This window comes from Octopus bimaculoides, chromosome 6, assembly GCF_046866305.1.
Source record: "Octopus bimaculoides isolate indiv1 chromosome 6, ASM4686630v1, whole genome shotgun sequence".
Classification (NCBI taxonomy): Eukaryota; Metazoa; Mollusca; class Cephalopoda; order Octopoda; family Octopodidae; genus Octopus; species Octopus bimaculoides.
In genome coordinates, this window is record NC_142933.1 from 95,050,524 (window position 1) to 95,063,709 (window position 13,186).

The window sequence follows — 13,186 nt, forward strand, 5'->3', positions numbered from 1 at the left end:
AATGTACAGGTCTAGGTGCGTTGGCTGACTTGAGAGTTTTAACACGCACCTAGATTTATTTTACTTCACCTGACTGCCAGGCAAATCGCGAGAAATTTAGGAACGCATTAACATCTCCAGTTACTTCACACTCATGCTAACTCTTACATGCACAGACACTTCCGCAGATACTCACACCCACGCTCATAGTCACACACATGCACCAATACACAAAGGCACTCGTACAGACACATAGATACGCACGCACAAACATACGCACACGTACACTCTCATACGCACACACCTACGTATACAAACAATTATTAAAATATTCAGATTTAAATTCCACAGTTTCACTTCTCGAGTTCCATGAAAGCTAAGAGCGATTCTCAGTTATTGAATCCTAAACAGCATTTTCTGCTCACCTATTGTTAATTGATTTTTATTTTCACTGATCGATCTTATTGTTGTTTAGCTCCGAGTAATCCCTCATCGGGAATCCGTATGAGCAAAATGCTTTCTTGCTAAAACCGATCTTTTTTTTTTAGGCCACCGTATACCTAAGACTACATTTTTCTAATGTTTCCTAGCTCTTTATAAAACTGGATGGCTTAATTTCAAGGAGTAATGATTGTTATATCTAGCATTGAAAGCCTCTGCGTTGAGATGACTTTGCAAAGATACGTGCGCGCGCACGGGCAGATGTATGCTGAAGAGGCTGTTATATTTTGTCCACACACACACACACACACACACACACACACTTATGTATGTGTGGGTTGGTGGGTGTTTGTGTGTGTGTATGTGCTTATATACATAAAAATGGACTCCCGCGTTGGGAACAACTTATAATAGTTTTTCCGATCAGCACTAAGGAAATTGTTCAGTGAATCAACGTGTGAGTGGTTGAGTATTCCACAGACATACGCTACTCTTAATGTAATTCAGAAGTATAATTAGCATCATAAAGTTTGATCAGTAGGAATTTTGAATTACAAGTACAAGTCAGCCGGCGTGCTTCCGTACATTTTCTCGTCTACCCAGTCTCATTCATAATGACCGTCTGTACTTTGCCGCAAGTTTGATGAGTTTCCGTAAATAATGGAGATGACTTTAACAATATCATTTGGAATAACATGATTCAACAGGATATATTCCATGGCCTTTCCTTTGATACTATTGAATCGTCGTCATGTATCGTACGTTGTCGCAGTGCGCTGACGAATTATTCTATCCTGATTTCTTATAGTATTATTTTGCCTTTCATCATTTTGGGATCGATAAATTAAGTACCATTTGCGTACTGGGGTCGATCTAATCGACTGGCTCCCTCCCCCCAAATTTCGGGCCTTGTGTCTAGAGTAGAAAAGTATTATTTCGTCCTGATTTCTCATAGTGTTTTCTTGGTAGAGATATTGGGGTGTTTTGCTACTGCCTTTCCCCAACTGGATGGTCGTTGGCGCACAAGGAACTAATGTGCCCTTCGACAGGTTTTGCTTTAGTCCTTCTTACAAGAGTTGCTAGCTACTTAAGTGGCGGGTGCCAATTTAGTCGTCGAACATCCGACCATGAAACGGGTAGTTCTGGATTACATGATAGAAGCAGTATGTCTCATTGTTTGTGATACGATCCATGACCTGACTACACTATCGAATACCCTAGGTAAAAGCGCAACTATCACAAAACTGCTTAAAGCTTAAAATACCCCCCCCCCCCCCAATGTTAGCAACGACAAAACCCTAGGCACAGAAACAACCCAGGTATCATCTGATAGAATCCATTCGTTTACAAATATTTGCTGGACTTCTGTAGCGAGACCTCAAGAAGGAAACAAACTAACAGTTATCTCAGAAGACTTCAGTTATCCACTTTCCAAAGGAAGGTGAGATTCCTCTGGCTAAGGAATACAGAAAAATTATACTTTCACCTCTGACCTCAAATGAATAGAACCCAACAACCGTGAAGGGAATCTCCTTTCACATTGATTCTATCTCAAGACGGAATCAAAACGGATTCCACAAAGGTAGATTAATAATATCGGATATCTTTGCCCTTAAAAAAACTAAAGTACACACACACACACACATATATATATATATATATATATACACACCCCTCACATCTTTATACGTACACTATATTTTATTGATCTCAAAAAGATGAAAAGTACAGTTGACTTATGTGGGATTTGAACTTAGAATTTAAAGAGCCGGAAGAAAAGCCGCTAAGAATTTCCTCCACTTTGCTAATGATTCTGCCAGCTCATCACCTTTCTAATATTTACAGAAGAGAAGAAATAACTTATAAAATATTGGTTTCAAATTTTGGCTCAAAGTCAGTAATTTCGTGGAAAAGGGTAAGTCGATTACATCGACCCCACTACTCAACTGGTACACATTTTATCGACACTGAAAGGATGAAAAGCAAAGCCAACTTCGGAGCTCTTGAACTCAGAACGTAAAATCGGAAGAAATGCGGCAAAGCGTTTTGTCCGGCGTAGTAACGATTCTACCAGCTCGCCGCCTTTACCTTGTGAAATATTAATGCATTTCGTTAATGTACAGCCACGTAATGGAATACCTAAACAAGAGTAAATATTATTCACTCGCCATACATTTGTTATATATTTTTGATATTCAATTTTTTAAATACTTACTGAGACATTTCACATATGGTCTGCGTTGCTGAATTTGCTTGTTTTAAAAAAAAACCTTCAACTCTATAAACCACCCTGGTTCCCTTTCCCCTGCTATCCTTAGTCGTTAGATCAATAATTTCAAATTATATAGATTGTATAGATTTTTTCTCCCTTCCTGCTTGTTTGTTACCAATTATTAGAAAAGAACTAGTGAGCCGTAACTTAACTTGTAATTTAGCGGAAATATCTGGAAATATCCGGAAATAACCGGAAGTTTATGTTTGCCGGAAAAAATAACATGATAGTAAAATATTGGTCGGAACTGTTTTTGTTTCATCTCAATTTCATTTTTTTATTTTTCGAGAACCATTGTCTGTTGATCTTTTGTTATGATATACATTCCCGTGCACCAAACCACTGAAATATAAATAGAATATTTTATACCGCCATTATATTCTGGTCCGAGCTTTCCTGGCTTCTAAATGCTTATTCTTGTGTGTTTGTCTTTCTTTAGATTCAAGGAAAAGGGCAAAATTTGGTCCCACCTCGCGTAGTTTTGCGTTCAAATCACTCCAAAAACCTACTCTTGGTTTGTTTCTTACAGAATCGCTAAATTAATTGCTAGAAAGGAAAACGAGAGTATAATCTTATAAGTCTGTAATCCGATGTCACCATGTGTGTTTTGTGTATTGATAAAGCTCAGTTCACTTAAAAATCGAATATAAATATCAGATCATTTGGGAATATTATCGGTAATAAAGTGATAAAGATTCCCTAGAAAGATTTCGCTTTCATTTATGTAACCTGACGAAACTGAAAAAAAAAAACAAAACAAAACAAGACAATACCAAAACATTGACATTATTCTTAAAAGCATTTTTGTGGATACAGGATGTATGAACATTTAATTATATTGGTGTCAACTTGCAAAGAAAAATGGCCCTTCTGGCAAATCAGAGAGAAACCGATTAATGCAAAGATAAAGCAAAATGAAGGACAGCTTATTAAAAATAATTTGATCACAATCTAACCATCTCATATTCCTGTGTAGATATTTCAGCTGTGCAACGTGTCCTGAATAACAGGAACGGTTTGCTGGAACTTGCCAAAGCTTTCATAACTATGAATTATAGAAACATCCTACGCTTCGATGATTATGTTCATGAACAGAAAGCAACTTAATCATACATTTGACAAATTTAGCTAGTCTCTCACTACATTATATCGATTGAAAATATTTCTCATGGTACCTACTTTTAAAATAAGCAAGATTGGATCGCAGAGTGTTAAAAATCTTTGTCAGTCATAAAGTAAGGGATTCGGTTAGCTTTGAGTCTAACTTCACGTTGATTAAAGAATTATTGGCTGCATGTGTAAATCATACGATTAAAAAATAGAATAATTTATTACCAGTGGTTCGCTTACGTAATAAAAGTCGTAAGACAACATATTGCCATATATAAGAGTGTATAAAGATATATACACAAAGAGAAGACTTATTACAGGACTTCTTACATGCTAAGAAGAGCAGTTAAACCCAAACCACAATTAGTTACAATAATATATATATATATATATATATATATATATATATATATATATATATATATATATATATATATGTATATATATATATATATATATATATATATATATATATATATATATATATATATAATATAAGTAATCTATATATATAAAAATGAGAATGTGTGTCTGTCTGTCTGTGTGTGTGTGTGTGTGTGTGTGTGTGTGTGTGTGTGTGTGTGTGTGTGTGTGTGTGTGTGTGTGTGTGTGTGTGTGTGTATCCATAAAACTCGAGAACTACGCAACCAATTTCATTCAAATTTTACACATGCCTTACTTAGGGTTCCAGTTGTGTTTTAGTCAAAAAAAATTTTTAACTTCTTGCAGAGTTCGAGCCCACGGCAACATAATATCTCCTCCACTATTTAAGTATTACGTGTCAAAAGTGAAACAAAAACACTCATGTCAAATACTTTCACTTTAAAAATGAAACTATTCCACTAACTGAAACAATCACATTTCGATACTGTAATGACAGATACTTTCAGAGAGAGAGAAAGAGAGATAGATAGATAGATAGATAGATAGATAGATAGATAGATAGATAGATAGGTTTCTTTATTAGCCACACAGGGCTCAACACAGAGGGGACAAAATACAAATGTAGAGTTTTTCTTTTCGAGGGGGTCGAAAACAAAGCAGAAAAAAAAACAAAAGTGGGGACAACGATGAAAAAAAACATCGCAAAACGTTTGGGGTATTTACAAAAAATACGAAATAATACAAAAAATTCCCAATAAATGGGGAGGTTATCCGTGGAAAGAAAAACCTACGAAAAGACCACGGTAACCTCGGTCTTTAGCGTCACAGTTTGTTAACTAAAATTTCTTTTATTTAAGCAAGAAACGTGAGTAACTCTCTGTTTACAAAATTTTAAAACGTTTTATAGAATCATGGTCAAGGTGGCTTCGTCATTTATACGTGCCATTCTTGCTACATGTATCCATCTTTTTTCGAAACATTTGCTAGACAACACTTGCCTCTCTACTCTCACCTTCCTTTTCAAGTGATACTTGAAAAAGTTGATGAGAGATTGACCAGAGAGGAAAGTATTTGTCTCTAATCCTTTCAGACGCGTCCACCAGATGCATTCTTTGGCCATAGCCACAAGTACGATAAATACAGCTCTTCCTTCCCGTTTAAAGGAAGGAGGCGTGACGATATTGACGATACACTCGGTTGATAAACCGACTCGTCCCACACGTGACAGCAGTCGTTCGACATAAGCCCACAGCTCCGAAATGGTTGGACACTGCACGAGTGCGTGCAGAACGGTTTCATCGCTCTGACCGCATCTCGGGCAGGTCGGCCCCGCATTTCGCGAGCCGTGTCTATAGAGCTTATCCCGAACGGGTAGCGCCTCTCGGTAACACTGCCAGGCCAGGGATCTCTGGAAGTTGTCCATAGGTCCCGGCCCGAAAGTCGTCCTGAACAGGCGGGTCAGGTATTCCTCGTCGACGCCCAGGTTCGCCCCGAGATCGTCGTCGTACCTGCCCTCCACTAATCCCCTATAGAATGACTTCGTTGTGATGCAGCCGCTCAAGGTCGACCCGGGACGGCAAAGTTGTTGCAGAGCAACGCGACACTCACGGTGCCATTCGCCCTTCCTCGGCCTCTTTTTGATCCACGACTGCAGCTCGGTCATGGAGACGAGCTGCGGGAAAGCGCGTCGCACAAACGGCGACCACACCTGCTCACCGTCGTCTATGTAGAGCCGGAGATGTCGCAGTCTCAGCGCATGTCTGCGCATCATCAACCACGGCATGCCCAGCCCTCCTTTCAGCGGGTGTTGGCAACAAACGGATCGCCTCACCATCGGAACGCTTCCTTTCCACAAAAAGCGGAAGAGGATGCGCTCCATTTCGGTGATGGCGCGATCGGGACAAGGCACGACGGTCAGGCGGTATTCGATGACGGACGCGATGTACGCGTTCGCCACCTCCGCCCGACCTTTTAGGGACAGCTTCCTCTCGGACCATTGCCGGCAGAGAGTGGCCACCCTACTCGTTATCTCGTCCCAGTTCTTCTCCGTTTGCAGGTCCGGACCGAACCAGACTCCGAGCAACTTGACCGGACCGTCCGTCCAGCGTCCCACTACTGAGGCGCTGCCGGACGGTATGGGCTTGCTTCTCCAGGTGCCGAGCAGCAAACCCACCGACTTATCCCGGTTGATTTTCGCTCCCGTCACCGCTTCGTAGTCTTTCAGCGTCTCGCCGACAAGCTCGATGTGCTCGTGGCTAGACGCTGACGGTGACGTCGTCCGCGTATGCCGACACGCTCGTCCCGCACCCCAGTTCTCGCGGGATGTCCCTCAGCGTCGCCAGCTTCCGCAGTAGTGGCTCGAGAGTCAATACGTACAGGAGCGGCGACAGGGGGCATCCCTGACGAACCGAACGTGCAATGTCGAAAGGTCCCGATAGACGTCCATTGACGCGAACAACCGAACGGATGCCTGTGTACAAGGCAGCCATCCAGCCGCGGAAAACGGGACCGAAGCCGGCCGCTTCGAGGACGGCCTCCAAGTATCGATGGTCTACCCTATCGAAAGCTTTGGATTGATCCAAATTGATCAGGGCCCCACCCATGCCAGGTTCCTTAACTACCCTCTCTATGATGTAGCGCATCAGATGGAGGTTGTCATGGATGCTCCGACCCGGCACGGCGCACGTCTGCTCCGTGCCGACCAGTTTCTCGATGACAAGCGCCAACCGCTTGGCTAACACCTTCGCCAAAATTTTCATGTCTGCATTGAGCAGAGTGATGGGCCTAAAGTTATCTATGGCGTCCCCCTTGTTTGGATCTTTCTTCAGCAGCGTTACCGCTCCTCGGCTCACAAAACCGGGAATGCTCCCGTTCTGCTGCCAGTTGCAGTACACGGCCGCCAAGACTTCTCCAAACAAGTCTGGCATACAGTTGTAAAGCTCGTAGGGCAGACCATCCAAACCCGGAGATTTGTCCGTCGAGCAACCCGCCATCGCGTCCCTCACCTCCTCCGCCGTGATGACCCCTTCGCAGCACTCCGCCTCTCTTGCCGAGAGTCGTGGCAAGCTATGCAGGTAGGCACTAAAATCCACCCTACCTTCTCGCTCGTCACTCCTCCCGAACAGTCGGGAAAAATGCCGCTGAAACGCCTCGCACATCTTGCTCGGCTCGAGCAATTCGCGTCCCTGTTCGTCTACCAGAGACCGGATGGTGGCTCTGTTACCCCGCTGCGCCTCCGCCACCCGGGCCTCTCGTGCGGCTCCAACACCTTCATTCCTCAGAGCACGCATCCTTGCCCTGACAGCACACCCTTCGTGTTTAGCATTGAAGTGTTGGTCGAGGGCCAACCTCGCCGCTAAAACGTCGGATGCGATGCCACTTCGCAATGCCTCTTCTAACTTTATCACTAGCTCCCCCTTTACTCTGTTCCTCTCTACAGCTAGTGCCCTGCTATACCTTATTGCTTCCGCCCTTACTGCTCTCTTGAGGGCAAACCACCATTTGTTGTTGACGATGGCTCCCGTCAAAGCCCTCTTTACTAACGTGCTAATCCGGTCTCTGAAAACCTGTCTCGACTGGAAAGACGCGTTTAGTTTCCAGTAACCGGGACCCTGCCTATGTGCCTTATCTAAGTCTAGCGTACACGTCACAAGTTTGTGATCCGTGTAGCTGACTATGTGGAACTGTGGACATCCTAAACTATCTCTATCTCTTGTCCTACACACTATCCTATCTAGATACGATCTCGACGACCCAATGCGGTTGCTCCAAGTCCACGTTGGCACATTTGGGTGGTCGAGTCGGTACCTGTCAGACAACTGGAAGCGTCTGAGCAGGTCTATGAGGCCTTTGCATCCTCTTCTAGTTTTGTCACTCCCCACGTAGTCTAGATGCGTGTCCAAGGTAGCATTCCAATCCCCCACTAAAAGTAAGGGACGAGACGTTCCCAGGAATACTTCTAGACGTCGAAAGAAGTCTGACCGACCTGTTAAAGGAGGCACATAAACTGCCAGCAACCGAAAAGCGCCTCCATCGCTGCCGTCCACATCTAGGACAACCAGTCTACCCTCCGGGTCCGTAAATATCGTCTTTACTTGGAGATCCAGACTCTTGCGAAAAAGAACCGCCGTGCCACTACCGCCCATCCTCGGCAGACAGGGAGAAAAATAAATGTTAAACTGTCCGCCAAACATGGACTTTAGGACCCGCGGTTCATGGAGTCTGGTCTCACTAATGGCTATGATATCCAAATTGTGTGACTTGATGTCATTTAAGAGGTACCCTTGTTTCCAAGGGGACCCTAAGCCACGCACATTCACACAACCAATCTTCACCATGATTCTATTTATACGTGTGCTTTAAAGCACAAAACAAAAGAACAGAAAGTTACTTACCGTTCGAAAGTTTTGTTTCCTCCTTGGATTTTTCACCAAGGAGGCTATTGTACAATTTCTTGCACAAATATTTCTGGAATCCCCCTACCGAGTTGGGGTAGAGGGATTTTATTGTGTTGTGTAATGCTGGTGTTACATGATAAATTTTGATATGTTTTGGCGGTGTTGTGCGTGGGTGGTTGTTTGTTTTGATGTCGTTATTTGTGATGTTTGTTTTAGAGTTGATGTAATTCATCAACTCTGTGTTTGTAGTGTCTATTGCTGTTAGCATTGTTTTTGGTGTGTTAGCATTGGTGTTTATCGTGTAGGCGTTGGGAGTGTTTTCGGGAGATGTGAATCTCCCTTTCTACTCTCAACTTCCTCTTCAGGTGATACTTGAAGAAGTTGATGAGAGATTGCCCAGAGAGGAAAGTCTTTGTCTCTAGACCTTTCAGACGCGTCCACCATACACATTCTTTCGCCATAGCCACAAGTACGATGAAAATAGCTCTTCCTTCCCGTTTAAAGGAAGGAGGCGCGACAATATTCACGATAGACTCGGCTGATAGACCGACTCGTCCCACACGCGATAGCAGTTGTTCGACGTAAGCCCACAGCTCGGAAATGGTGGGACACTGTACGAGTGCGTGCAGAACAGTTTCGTCGCTCTGCCGGCATCTCGGACAGGTCGGCCCCGTGTTTCTCGAGCCATGCCTGTAGAGCTTATCCCGAACGGGTAGTGCTTCTCGATAGCACTGCCAGGCCAGGGATCTCTGGAAGTTGTCCATAGGTCCCGGCCCGAAGGTCGTCTTAAACAGGCGGGTCAGGTATTCCTCGTCGACGCCCAGGTTCGCCCCGAGATCGTCGTCGTACCTTCCCTCCACTAATCCACTATAGAATGCGTTAGTTGTGATGCAGTCGCTCAAGGTTGACCCGGGTTGTTGGAGTTGCCGAAGAGCAGCGCGACACTCGCGGTGCCATTCGCCCTTCCTCGGCCTCTTCTTGATCCATGACTGCAGTTCGGTCATGGAGACGAGCTGCGGGAAAGCGCGCCGCACAAACGGTGACCACACCTGTTCACCGCTGTCTACGTAGAGCCGGAGATGTCGCAGTCTCAGCGCGTGTCTGCGCATCATCAACCACGGCATGCCCAGTCCTCCTTTTAACGGGTGTTGGCAGCAAACGGATCGCCTAACCATCGGAACGCTTCCTTTCCACAAGAAGCGGAAGAGGATGCGCTCCAGTTTGGTGATGGTAGGGTCGGGACAAGGAACGACGGTCAGGCGGTAGTAGATGACGGACGCGATGTACGTGTTCGCCACCTCCGCCCGACCTTTCAGGGAAAGCTTCCTCTCGGCCCATTGCCGGGCTAGAGTGGCCACCCTTCTCGTTATCTCGTCCCAGTTCTTCTCCGTTTGGAGGTCTGGACCAAACCAGACCCCGAGCATCTCAACCGGACCGTCAGTCCAACGTCCCACGACGGAGGCGCTACTTGACGGCATGGGGTTGCTTCTCCAGGTGCCGAGCCGCAAGCCCACTGACTTATCCCGGTTGATTTTCGCTCCCGTTACCGCTTCGTAGTCTCTCAGTGTCTCGCCGACAAGCTCGATGTGCTTTTGGCTAGACACTATGACGGTGACGTCGTCCGCGTATGCCGACACGCTCGTCCCGCATCCCAACTCTCGCGGGATGCCCCTCAGCGTCGCCAGCTTCCGCAGTAGTGGCTCGAGAGTCAACACGTACAGAAGCGACGAGAGGGGGCATCCCTGACGGACCGAACGTGCAATGTCGAAGGGTCTTGATAGATGCCCATTGACGCGAACTACCGAACGGATGCCTCTGTACAAGGCAGCCATCCAGCCGCGGAAAATGGGACCGAAGCCGGCTGCTATGAGGACAGCCTCCAAGTATTGATGGTCTACCCTATCGAAAGCTTTCGATTGATCTAAATTGATCAGGGCCCCACCCATGCCAGGTTCCTTAACTACCCTCTCTATGATGTAGCGCATCAGATGGAGGTTGTCATGGATGCTCCTGCCCGGCACCGCGCACGTTTGCGCCTTGCCGATCAGTTTCTCGATGACAAGCGCCAACCGCTTGGCTAACACCTTGGCCAAAATTTTCAAGTCTGCATTGAGCAGAGTGATGGGCCTAAAGTTATCTATGACGTCCCCCTTGTTTGGATCTTTCTTCAGCAGCGTTACGGCTCCTCGACTCACAAAACCGGGAATGCTCCCGTTTTGCTGCCAGTTGCAGTACACCGCCACCAAGACGTCTCCAAACAAGTCTGGCTTACAGTTGTAAAGCTCGTAGGGCAGACCATCCAAACCCGGAGATTTGTCCCTCGAGCATCCCGCCATCGCGTCCCTCACTTCCGCCGCCGTGATGGCACCTTCGCAGCACTCCGCCTCTCTTGCCGAGAGTCGTGGCAGGCTGTGCAGGTAGGCACTGAAGTCCACCCTGCGTTCTCGCTCGCCATTCGTCCCAAACAGTCGAGCAAAGTGCCGCTGAAAGGCCTCACACAGTTCGCGCCCCTGTTCGTCCACCAGAGACCGAATGGTGGCTTTGTTGCCCTGTTGCGCCTCCGCCACCCGGGCCTCTCGTGCGGCTCCAACACCTTCGTTTCTTAGAGCACGCATCCTAGCCCTGACAACGCACCCTTCGTGTTTGGCGTTGAAGTGTTGGTCAAGGGCCAACCTCGCCGCCAAAACGTCGGATGCGATGCCACTTCTAATTGCCTCTTCTAGCTTCTTAACTAGTTCACCCTCTACTCTGTTTCTGTCTATGGCTAGTGCTTTGCTATACCTAACCGCTTCTGCTTTTATTGCTCTCTTGAGGGCAAACCACCATTTGTTATTGATGATGGCTCCTGTCAAAGCCCTCTTTACTAACGTGGTAATCCGGTCTCTGAAAACTGGTCTCGACGGGAAAGACGCGTTTAGTTTCCAGTAACCGGAGCCCTGCCTATGTGTCTTATCTAAGTCTAGCGTACACGTCACAAGTTTGTGATCCGTGTAGCTGACTATGTGAAATTGTGGACACCCTATGCTATCTCTATCTACTCTCCTACACAGTATTCTATCTAGATACGATCTCGACGACCCGATGCGGTTTGTCCATGTCCACATTGGCGCATTCGGGTAATCGAGTCGGTACCTGTCAGACAGTTGAAAGCGTCTGAGCAGGTCTTTGAGGCATTTGCATCCCCGTCTATTCCTATCTCTGCCCACATAGTCTAGATGCGTGTCCAAGGTAGCGTTCCAATCCCCCACTAAAAGTAAAGGACGAGACGTTCCTAGGAATACTTCTAGACGTCGAAAGAAATCCGGCCTACCTGTTAAAGGTGGTGCGTATACTGATATGAGTCGAAAAGCACACCCATCGCTGCCATCGACATCCAGAACAACCAATCTACCCTCCGGGACTATGAATACTGTCTTTACTTCGAGATCCAGACTCTTGCGAAAGAGTACCGCCGTGCCACTACCGCCCATTCTCGGCAGACAGGGAGAAAAATAAATGTTAAACTGTCTGCCAAACATGGACGATAGGGCCCGCGGATCATGGAGTCTGGTCTCGCTTATGGCTATGATTTCTAGTTTATGTGACTTTATATCATTTAGGAGGTACCCTTGTTTCCAAGGGGACCCCAAGCCACGCGCATTTACACAACCAATCTTGAGCATCATTTTGATTTGAGTGTTAAAGTTTTATAAAGAGAGTCACTTACCGTTTGAGAGTTTTTGTGTCTCCTCCTTCGGGTTTTCTTCGAGGAGATCACTATATAGTTTTTTCGCCAGGTATTTTTGGCATTTGCCAACTGCCTTTGGAAAAATAGATTTTAGTGTGTGGTGCAGGGTTGGTGTTATGTGTAGTATTTTGATGTGTTCTGGCGGTGTTGTGTATGGGTGGTTGCTGGTTTTTATGTCTTCGTTTGTTATGTTTGTTTTTGTGTTGATGTATTCCATCAACTCTGAGTTTTTTGTGTTGATGGCAGTGAGCATTGTGTGTGTACTTGCTTTTGGGGTTTTGTTGCTTGTGTTGTAGTTGTGTGTGCTTGTGTTGGTGTCTGGAGTGTTTTCGGGAGTTGTGTATCTCCCTGCTTTGTTTGTGTTTGCTTTTCTTTTCTTGCTCCTCTTCCTCCTTCCTTTCTGGGCTATTTGCCATTCCTCATTACTTTCATCTTCCGACGAAGGTTCTGAGGAATCGGAAGGGGGTAGGGGCAAATTGTGAGCGTCTGTGTGTGCTTGTGTGAGTGGTTGTGTTGCTGTTTTTGTTGGTGCTGATGGCTTGTTATTTGTGTGAGGTGTGTGTGATGTGGGGGAGGGGGAAACAGTCTTGGAATTTTCTTTCTTTTCCCCTGCTTCCTCACTTGTTGTTTTTGCAGATGCTGTTGTCTTCTCAGTTGCCAGTGTTGCTTGTGTTTCTCTTGTTTTGATTGTTGATGGTGGTGTTGGTAGTAGGGTTTTTTTTCCGGGTTTTGGTGGTTGCCCTTGTTGCTTTTTTTGGTTGGCGGCGGTTGGGCAACTGTCCTTGAGGTGTGCCTCGCTGCCGCATACATAACAACGTGGCCGCCTTCCTTCCACCACTACATATAACTTGTGGTCCTTTGCCAGTTGGATGTGTG